This window comes from Arachis hypogaea, chromosome 10 (assembly GCF_003086295.3).
Source record: "Arachis hypogaea cultivar Tifrunner chromosome 10, arahy.Tifrunner.gnm2.J5K5, whole genome shotgun sequence".
Taxonomy (NCBI): Eukaryota; Viridiplantae; Streptophyta; class Magnoliopsida; order Fabales; family Fabaceae; genus Arachis; species Arachis hypogaea.
Genome location: NC_092045.1, coordinates 91,302,824 through 91,311,962, shown reverse-complemented (window position 1 = coordinate 91,311,962; position 9,139 = coordinate 91,302,824). Strand labels below are relative to the sequence as shown.

General features: G+C 40.7%; 1 non-coding gene across 1 annotated transcript; it reads right to left on the bottom strand.

The window, feature by feature from the left end:
• Nucleotides 1-6,080: 6,080 nt before the first annotated feature.
• On the bottom strand, nt 6,081-6,188 carry LOC112719295 (small nucleolar RNA R71). The gene has a single exon (XR_003161602.1). It is a non-coding gene; the product is annotated as a small nucleolar RNA R71 (small nucleolar RNA).
• Nucleotides 6,189-9,139: the final 2,951 nt, after the last annotated feature.

The following is a 9,139-nucleotide window of genomic DNA, read 5'->3' as shown; positions in this document are numbered from 1 at the left end:
TCCATAACACTCTACCCAAAACACCACTTACCTATCAAATCTTACCCTCTTCTCCATATTCTCTTCACCACTCAGATCCATTCCCTATTTCCCATAAACCCATCATACAACCCACCTACCCCCACCCACTTAAATTCAAACCATTTCCCTCCCAACCTAACCCTTCTCACACGAACCAACTCCCTCTCTTACACTATAAATACCCCTCCTTCCTTCTTCATTTTCACACATCACATACACTCAACACCCCCCTTGGCCGAACCCTCTCAAGCCTCCAGCTCCCACTTCTCTTCTTCTTCTACTCTCTTCTTTCTTCTCTTGCTCGAGGACGAGCAAACATTTTAAGTTTGGTGTTATAAAAAGTGTTGCTTTTTGTTTTCAATAACCATTAATGGCACCTAAGGCCGGAGAAACCTCTAAAAAGAGGAGGGGGAAGACAATTGCTTCCACCTTCAAGTCATAGAAGATGGAGAGGTTCATCTCAAAGGTCCATCAAGACCACTTCTATGATGTTGTGGCCAAGAAGAAGGTGATCCCCAAGGTCCTCTTCAAGCTCAAAAAGAGTGAATATCTGGAGATCCGACATGAGATTAGGAGAAGAGGATGGGAAGCTCTCACCAATCCCATTCAACAAGTCAGAATCTTAATGGTTCAAGAGTTCTATGCTAATGCATGGATCACCAAGAACTATGATCAAAGTATGAACACAAACCCAAAGAATTGGCTCACAATGGTTCGGGAGAAATACTTAGATTTCAGTCCGAAAAATGTGAGGTTGGCATTCAACTTGCAAATGATGCAAGGAGATCTTCATCCTTTCACAATAAGGGTCAACTTTGATCAAAGGATGGACCAAGTCCTCATGGACATCTGTATGGAAGGAGCACAATGGAAGAAAGACTCCAAAGGCAAGTGGGTTCAAATAAGAAAGCTTAACCTTAAGCCTGTGGCTAGAGGATGGTTGGAGTTTATCCAACGCTCTATCATTCCTACTAGCAACTGATCCGAAGTAACTGTGGATCGGGCTATCATGATCCATAGCATCATGATTGGAGAGGAAGTGGAAGTTCATGAGATTATACCTCTAGAACTATACAAAGTGGCTGACAAGCCCTCCACTTTGGCAAGGTTAGCCTTTCCTCATCTCATTTGTCACCTATGCAGTTTAGCTAGAATTGTCATAGAGGAAGACATCCTCATTGAAGAGGACAAGCCTATCACTAAAAAGAGGATGGAACAAACAAGAGAGCCCACTCATGGACCTCAGCAAACGCATTAGGAAGTCCCTCATCAAGAAATCCCTGAGATACCTCAAGGGATGCATTTTCCTCCACACAACTATTGGGAACAACTCAACACTTCTCTAGGAGATTTGAGTTCCAATATCGAGCAACTAAGGATGGAGCACCAAGAGCATTCCATTATCCTCCATGAAATTAGAGAAGACCAAAGAGCCATGAGGGAAGAACAACAAAGGCAAGGAAGAGACATTGAGGAGCTCAAGCACTCCATAGGATCTTCAAGAAGGAGAACTAGCCGCCATCACTAAGGTGGACCCGTTCTTTAATTTCCTTGTTATTTATTTTTCTGTTTTTTGATTTTTTATGCTTTATGTTTGTCTATGTTTGTGTCTTTATTACATGATCATTAGTGTCTAGTGTCTATGCCTTGAAGCTATGAATGTCCCATAAATCCATCACCTTTCTTAAATGAAAAATATTCCTAATTACAAAAGAACAAGAAGTACATGAATTTCGACTTTTATCTTGAAATTAGTCTAATTATTTTGATGTAGTGGCAATACGTTTTATTTTCTGAATGAATGCTTGAATAATGCATATTTTTTATAGTAAAGTTTATGAATGTTAAAATTGTTGGCTCTTGAAAGAATTATGAACAAAGAGAAATGTTATTGATAATCTGAAAAATCATAAAATTGATTCTTGAAGCAAGAAAACGTAGTGAAAAACACAATCTTGCAAAAAAAATTAAAAAATAGGCAAAAAAAATAAAGAAAAAGAAAAACCAAGCAGAAAAAGCTAATAACCCTTTAAACTAAAAGGTAAGGGTAAAAAGGATCCAAGGCTTTGAGCATTAATGGATAGGAGGGCCCAAAGGAATAAAATCCTAGCCTAAGCAGCTAAATCAAGCTGTCCCTAACCATGTGCTTGTGTGATGAGCGGATAATTTGTACGCTTTTTGGCATTGTTTTTAGTATGTTTTTGGTATGATATAGTTAGTTTTTAGTATATTTTTATTAGTTTTTAGTTAAAATTCACTTTTCTGGACTTCACTATGAGTTTGTGTGTTTTTCTGTGATTTCAGGTATTTTCTGGTTGAAATTGAGGGACCTGAGCAAAAATCTGATTCAGAGACTAAAAAGGACTGCAGATGCTGTTGGATTCTGACCTCCCTGCACTCGAAGTAGATTTTCTGGAGCTACAGAAGCCCAATTGGCGCGTTCTTAACGGCGTTGGAAAGTAGACATCCTGGGCTTTCCAGCAATATATGATAGTCCATACTTTGCCCAAAATTTGATGGCCCAAACCGGCGTTCAAAGTCACCCTCAGAAATCCCAGCGTTAAACGCTGGAACTGGCACCCAAATGGGAGTTAAACGCCCAAACTGGCACTAAAGCTGGCGTTTAACTCCAGGAAGAGTCTCTACACGAAAATGCTTCATTGCTCAGCCCAAGCACACACCAAGTGGGCCCGGAAGTGGATTTTTACGTCATTTACTCATCTCTGTACACCTTAGGCTACTAGTTCTCTATAAGTAGGACCTTTTACTATTGTATTTTCATCTTTTGATCACTCTAGATCTCTAGATCATCTTTGGACACTTAGTTCTTAGATCATTGGGAGGCTGGCCTCACGGCCATGCCTAGACCTTATACTTATGTATTTTCAACGGTGGAGTTTCTACACACTATAGATTAAGGTGTGGAGCTCTGCTGTACCTCGAGTATTAATGCAATTACTATTGTTCTTCCATTCAATTCCGCTTGTTCTTGTTCTAAGATATCACTTGTTCTTCAACTTGATGAATGTGATGATCCGTGACACTCATCATCATTCTCACCTATGAACGTGTGACTGACAACCACCTCCGTTCTACCTTCGATTGGGTGAATATCTCTTGAATTCCTGATTGCACGATGCATGGTTGATCGCCTGACAACCGAGTGCTCGCCTGACAACCGAGCCAACCATTCCGTGAGATCAGAGTCTTCGTGGTATAGGCTAGAACTGATGGCGGCATTCAAGAGAATCCGGAAGGTCTAACCTTGTCTGTGGTATTCTGAGTAGGATTCAATGATGGAATGACTGTGACGTGCTTCAAACTCCTAGCAGGCGGGGCGTTAGTGACAGACGCAAAAGAATCGCTGGATTCTATTCCGGCCTGACCGAGAACCGACAGATGATTAGCCATGCTGTGACAGAGCATAGGAACATTTTCACTGAGAGGATGGGAGGTAGCCGCTGACAACGGTGAAACCCTACATAAGCTTACCATGGAAAGGAGTAAGAAGGATTGGATGAAGACAGTAGGAAAGTAGAGAGACGGAAGGGAAGGCATCTTCATGCGCTTATCTGAAGTTCCTACCAATGAATTACATAAGTATCTCTATCTCTATCTTTATGTTTTTATGCGTTCATCACCATATCCATTTGAGTTTTCCTGACTAAGATTTACAAGATGACCATAGCTTGCTTCATACCAACAATCTCTGTGGGATCGACCCTTACTCGCGTAAGGTTTATTACTTGGACGACCCAGTACACTTGCTGGTTAGTTGTGCGAAGTTGTGTTTATGCCATGGTATTGAACACCAAGTTTTTGGTTTCATCACCGGGGATTATGAGAGTTGTGAAAAGTATTGATCACAATTTCGTGCACCAAGTTTTTGGCGCCGTTGCCGGGGATTGTTGAGTTTGGACAACTGACGGTTCATCTTGTTGCTTAGATTAGGTATTTTTTTCGGAATTCTTGAAGATGAATTCTAGAGTTTCATGATGATTTGTTGAAGTCTGGCTGGCTGAGAGGCCATGTCTAATTTCATTGGACCGAGGTTTGAACTTATCATCACAAGAGCTTGTTGATTTCTATCAATCTTGCTTTTGGAGCAGTGATCTGCTAAGGCTTGGCTGGCCATTGGCCATGTCTAGTGTTTTGGACCGAAGCTTTCTTTGAAAGCTTGGCTGGCTGTGAAGCCATGTCTAATTCCTGGACCGGAGTCTTAGACTAGCATTGCACTGATTCCTGGAATTCTCATTAAGAATTTTGATATCTTTTTTCACTTAATTTTCGAAAATCACACAAAAAAAAAATTACAAAATTATAAAATCCAAAAATATTGTATGTTTCTTGTTTGAGTCTACTGTTTCATTTTAAGTTTGGTGTCAATTGCATGCATTCATTCATGTGTCTTAAGGATTTTCAAGTAATTCTTGATAATTTTCGTGCTCTGATCTTTGAATTCAATTGACTTGAGTGTTTTTGTATGTCTCATATGCATTCTCATTAGTGTCAGCAGTATACAAACTGCTATGTTTGGTGTCTTGCATGCATTGTTATTTGATTCTTATTGCATTTTGATTATTCTTCATTATTAAAAATCCAAAAATATTTTTAATTTGTGTCTTTTCAAGTCAATAATACAGAGAATTGAAGATTCAGAACATTCTGCAGAGGAATTGCACAGAAAAAGCTGGGCGTTTAAAATGCCCAGTAAGGAAGACAGACTGGCGTTTAAACGCCAGCCAGGGTACCTGGCTGGGCGTTTAACGCCCAAAAGGGTAGATTTTTGGGCGTTAAACGCCATAATGTACACCATTCTGGGCGTTTAACGCCAGGATGGCACAAGAGGGAAGGTTCTATTTTTTAATGCAATTTTTTTCAGGTTTTCAAAGTTTTTCAAAACCAAATCTTTTTCAAATCATATCTTTTCAATCATATGCTTTCAAAATCAATTTCTTTCCTTTTTCAAAGATACTTGCTATCAATTAATGATTTGATTCAACATTTCAAGTATGTTGCCTTTTCTGTTGAGAAAGGTTTAATGTTTGAATCATATCTTTTCTTGTTAGCCAAGTTTTTAATCTTCAAAATCAAATCTTTTTGAAATGTTTTTCAAATCATATCTTCTCAATCACATCTTTTTAAAATCAATCATATCTTCTTAACCACATCTTTTTCAAAATAGTTTTCAATCAAATCTTTTTGATCTCTAACTTCAAAATCTTTCTCAAAAATCACTTGATTTCTTTTCCACTTTCATTTTCGAAAATCAAGTAGTGTTATCAAAAATGTTTTCAAAATTTTTCACTTAATTTTCGAAAATCACTTCCCTCCTTCTCACATCCTTCTATTTATGGACTAACACTATTCCTTAATGAAAAATTCGAACTCCATCTCCTTTGATAAGTTCGAATTTTCTACCTTTGTCTTCTACTTTTCTTTTCCTCTGACACTTCAAGGAGTCTCTATACTGTGACATAGAGGATTCCACATTTCCTTGTTCTCTTCTCTTTCTTATGAGTAGGAGCAAAGACAAAAGCATTCTTGTTGAGGCTGACCCTGAACCTGAAAGGACCTTGAAGAGAAAGCTAAGAGAAGCCAAAGCACAACTCTCTTTAGAGGACCTAACCGAATTTTTCAAGGAAGAAGAACTCATGGCAGCCAAAAACAACAACAATGCCAACAATGCAAGGAAGGTGCTGGGTGACTTTACTGCACCTACTCCCGACTTCTATGGGAGAAGCATCTCTATCCCTGCCATTAGAGCAAACAACTTTGAGCTTAAGCCTCAATTAGTTTCTCTAATGCAACAGAATTGCAAGTTCCATGAACTTCCATTGGAAGATCCTCATCAGTTTTTAGCTGAATTCTTGCAAATCTGTGATACTGTCAAGACTAATGGGGTTGACCCTGAGGTCTACAGACTTATGCTATTCCCTTTTGCTGTAAGGGACAGAGCTAGAACATGGTTGGATTCTCAACCTAAAGAAAGCCTGGACTCTTGGGAAAAGCTAGTCAATGCCTTCTTGGCAAAGTTCTTTCCACCTCAAAAATTGAGTAAGCTTAGAGTGGAAGTCCAAACCTTCAGACAGAAGGAAGGAGAATCCCTCTATGAAGCTTGGGAAAGATACAAACAATTAATCAGAAAGTGTCCTTCTGATATGCTTTCTGAATGGAGCATCATAGGTATTTTCTATGATGGTCTCTCTAAACTATCCAAGATGTCTTTGGATAGCTCTGCAGGAGGATCTCTTCATCTGAAGAAGACGCCTACTGAAGCTCAAGAACTGATTAAAATGGTTGCAAATAACTAATTCATGTACACTTCTGAAAGAAATCCTGTGAACAATGGGACTAGTCAGAAGAAAGGAGTTCTTGAGATTGACACTCTGAATGCCATATTGGCTCAGAATAAAATATTGACTCAACAAGTCAATATGATTTCTCAAAGTCTGTCTGGAATGCAAAATGCACCAAGCAGTACTAAGGAGGCTTCATCTGAGGAAGAAGCCTATGATCCTGAGAACCCTTCAATGGAAGAGGTGAATTACATGGGAGAACCCTATGGAAACACCTATAATCCTTCATGGAGAAATCATCCAAATTTCTCATGGAAGGATCAACAGAGACCTCAACAAGGTTTCAACAACAATAATGGTGGAAGAAACAGGTTCAGCAATAGCAAGCCTTTTCCATCATCTTCTCAGCAATAGACAGAGAGTTCTAAGCAGAATAACTCTGACTTAGCAACCATGGTCTCTGATCTGATCAAAACCACTCAAAGTTTCATGACTGAAACAAGGTCCTCCATTAGAAATTTGGAGGGACAAGTAGGTCAGCTGAGCAAGAAAATTACTGAACTCCCTCCTAGTACTCTTCCAAGCAATACAGAAGAAAATCCAAAAGGAGAGTGCAAGGCCATCAACATGGCCGAATTTTGGGAGCAGGAAAAGGCAGTGAACGCCACTGAGGAAGGCCTCACTGGGCGTCCACTGGCCTCCAATGAGTTCCCCAATGAGGAACCATGGGAATCTGAGGCTCAAACTGAGATCATAGAGATTCCATTGGACTTACTTCTGCCGTTCATGAGCTCTGATGAGTATTCTTCCTCTGAAGAGGATGAGTATGTCACTGAGGAGCAAGTTGCTAAATACCTTGGAGCAATCATGAAGCTAAATGACAAGTTATTTGGAAATGAGACTTGGGAGGATGAACCCCCTTTGCTCACCAAAGAACTGGATGACTTGTCTAGGCAGAAACTGCCTCAAAAGAGACAGGATCCTGGGAAGTTTTCAATACCTTGTACCATAGGCACCATGACCTTCAAGAAGGCCTTGTGTGACTTAGGGTCAAGTGTAAACCTCATGCCTCTCTCTGTAATGGAGAAGTTAGGGATCTCTGAGGTACAAGCTGCAAAAATCTCATTAGAGATGGCAGACAACTCAAGAAAACAAGCCCATGGACTTGTAGAGGATGTTCTGGTTAAAGTTGAAGACCATTACATCCCTACTGATTTCATAGTCCTAGAGACTAGGAAGTGTATGGATGAATCCATCATCCTTGGCAGACCCTTCCTAGCCACAGCAAGGGCTGTGATTGATGTTGATAGAGGAGAGTTGATCATTCAAGTGAATGAAGAGTCCTTGGTGTTTAAGGCCCAAGGATATCCCTCTGTCATCATAGAGAGGAAGCATGAAGAGCTTCCCTCAAAACAGAGCCAAACAGAGCCCCCACAGTCAAACTCTAAGTTTGGTGTTGGGAGGCCGCAACCAAACTCTAAGTTTGGTGTTGAACCCCCACATTCAAACTCTAAGTTTGGTGTTGGGGGGTTCCAACATGATTCTGAGCATTTCTGAGGCTCCATGAGAGCCCTCTGTCAAGCTACTGACATTAAAGAAGCGCTTATTGGGAGGCAACCCAATGTTATGTTTTACATATTTTTCTTTTGTTATTTTATCTTTTTTGTAGGTTGATGATCATGAGAAGTCACAAAATTAATGAAAAAAGCAAAAACAGAATGAAAAACAGGAAGAAAAATAGCACACCCTGGAGGACGCACCCACTGGCGTTTAAACGCCAGTGAGGTTAGCTGTTGGGCGTTTAACGCCCAGTCTGGCACCATTCTGGGCGTTTAACGCCAGAAAGGGGCACCAGACAGGCGTTAAACGCCAGAAATGGGCAAGAAGCTGGCGTTAAACGCCAGAAATGGGCACCAGCCCGGCGTTTAACGCCAGAATTGGCACAAAACGAGATTTTGCTTGCCATTTGGTGCAGGGATGACTTTTCCTTGACACCTCAGGATCTGTAGACCCCACAGGATCCCCACCTACCCTACCACTCTCTCTCTCTTCTTCACCCATTCACCAATCACCTCAACACCTCTTCCCCAAAAACCCTTCACCTATCAAATCCCATCTTTCTCTTCACCACTCACATCCATCCTTCATAAAACCCCACCTACCTCACCATTCAAATTCAAACCACTTTCCCACCCAAACCCACCCTCAAATGGCCGAACCTACCCTTCCTCCTCTCCTATATAAACCCATCTTCACTCCTTCATTTTCACACAACCTCAACACCACCTCTTCCCCTTCTTGGCCGAAAATAAAAGCCCTTCCCATCTCCTTTATTTCTTCTTCTTCTACTCTCTTCTTTCTTAATTTGCTCGAGGACGAGCAAACCTTTTAAGTTTGGTGTGGTAAAAGCATTGCTTTTTGTTTTTCCATAACCATTTATGGCATCCAAGGCCGGAGAACCCTCTAGAAAGAGGAAAGGGAAGGCAAAAGCTTTCACCTCCGAGTCATGGGAGATGGATAGATTCATCTCAAGGGTGCATCAAAACCACTTCTATGAAGTTGTGGCCTTGAAGAAGGTGATCCCCGAGGTCCCTTTTTCACTCAAAAAGGGTGAATATCCGGAGATCCGACATGAGATCCAAAGAAGAGGTTGGGAAGTTCTTACCAACCCCATTCAACAAGTCGGAATCTTAATGGTTCAAGAGTTCTATGCCAATGCATGGATCACCAAGAACCATGACCAAAGTGTGAACCCGGATCCAAAGAATTATCTTACTATGGTTCGGGGAAAATACTTGGATTTTAGTCCGGAAAGTGTA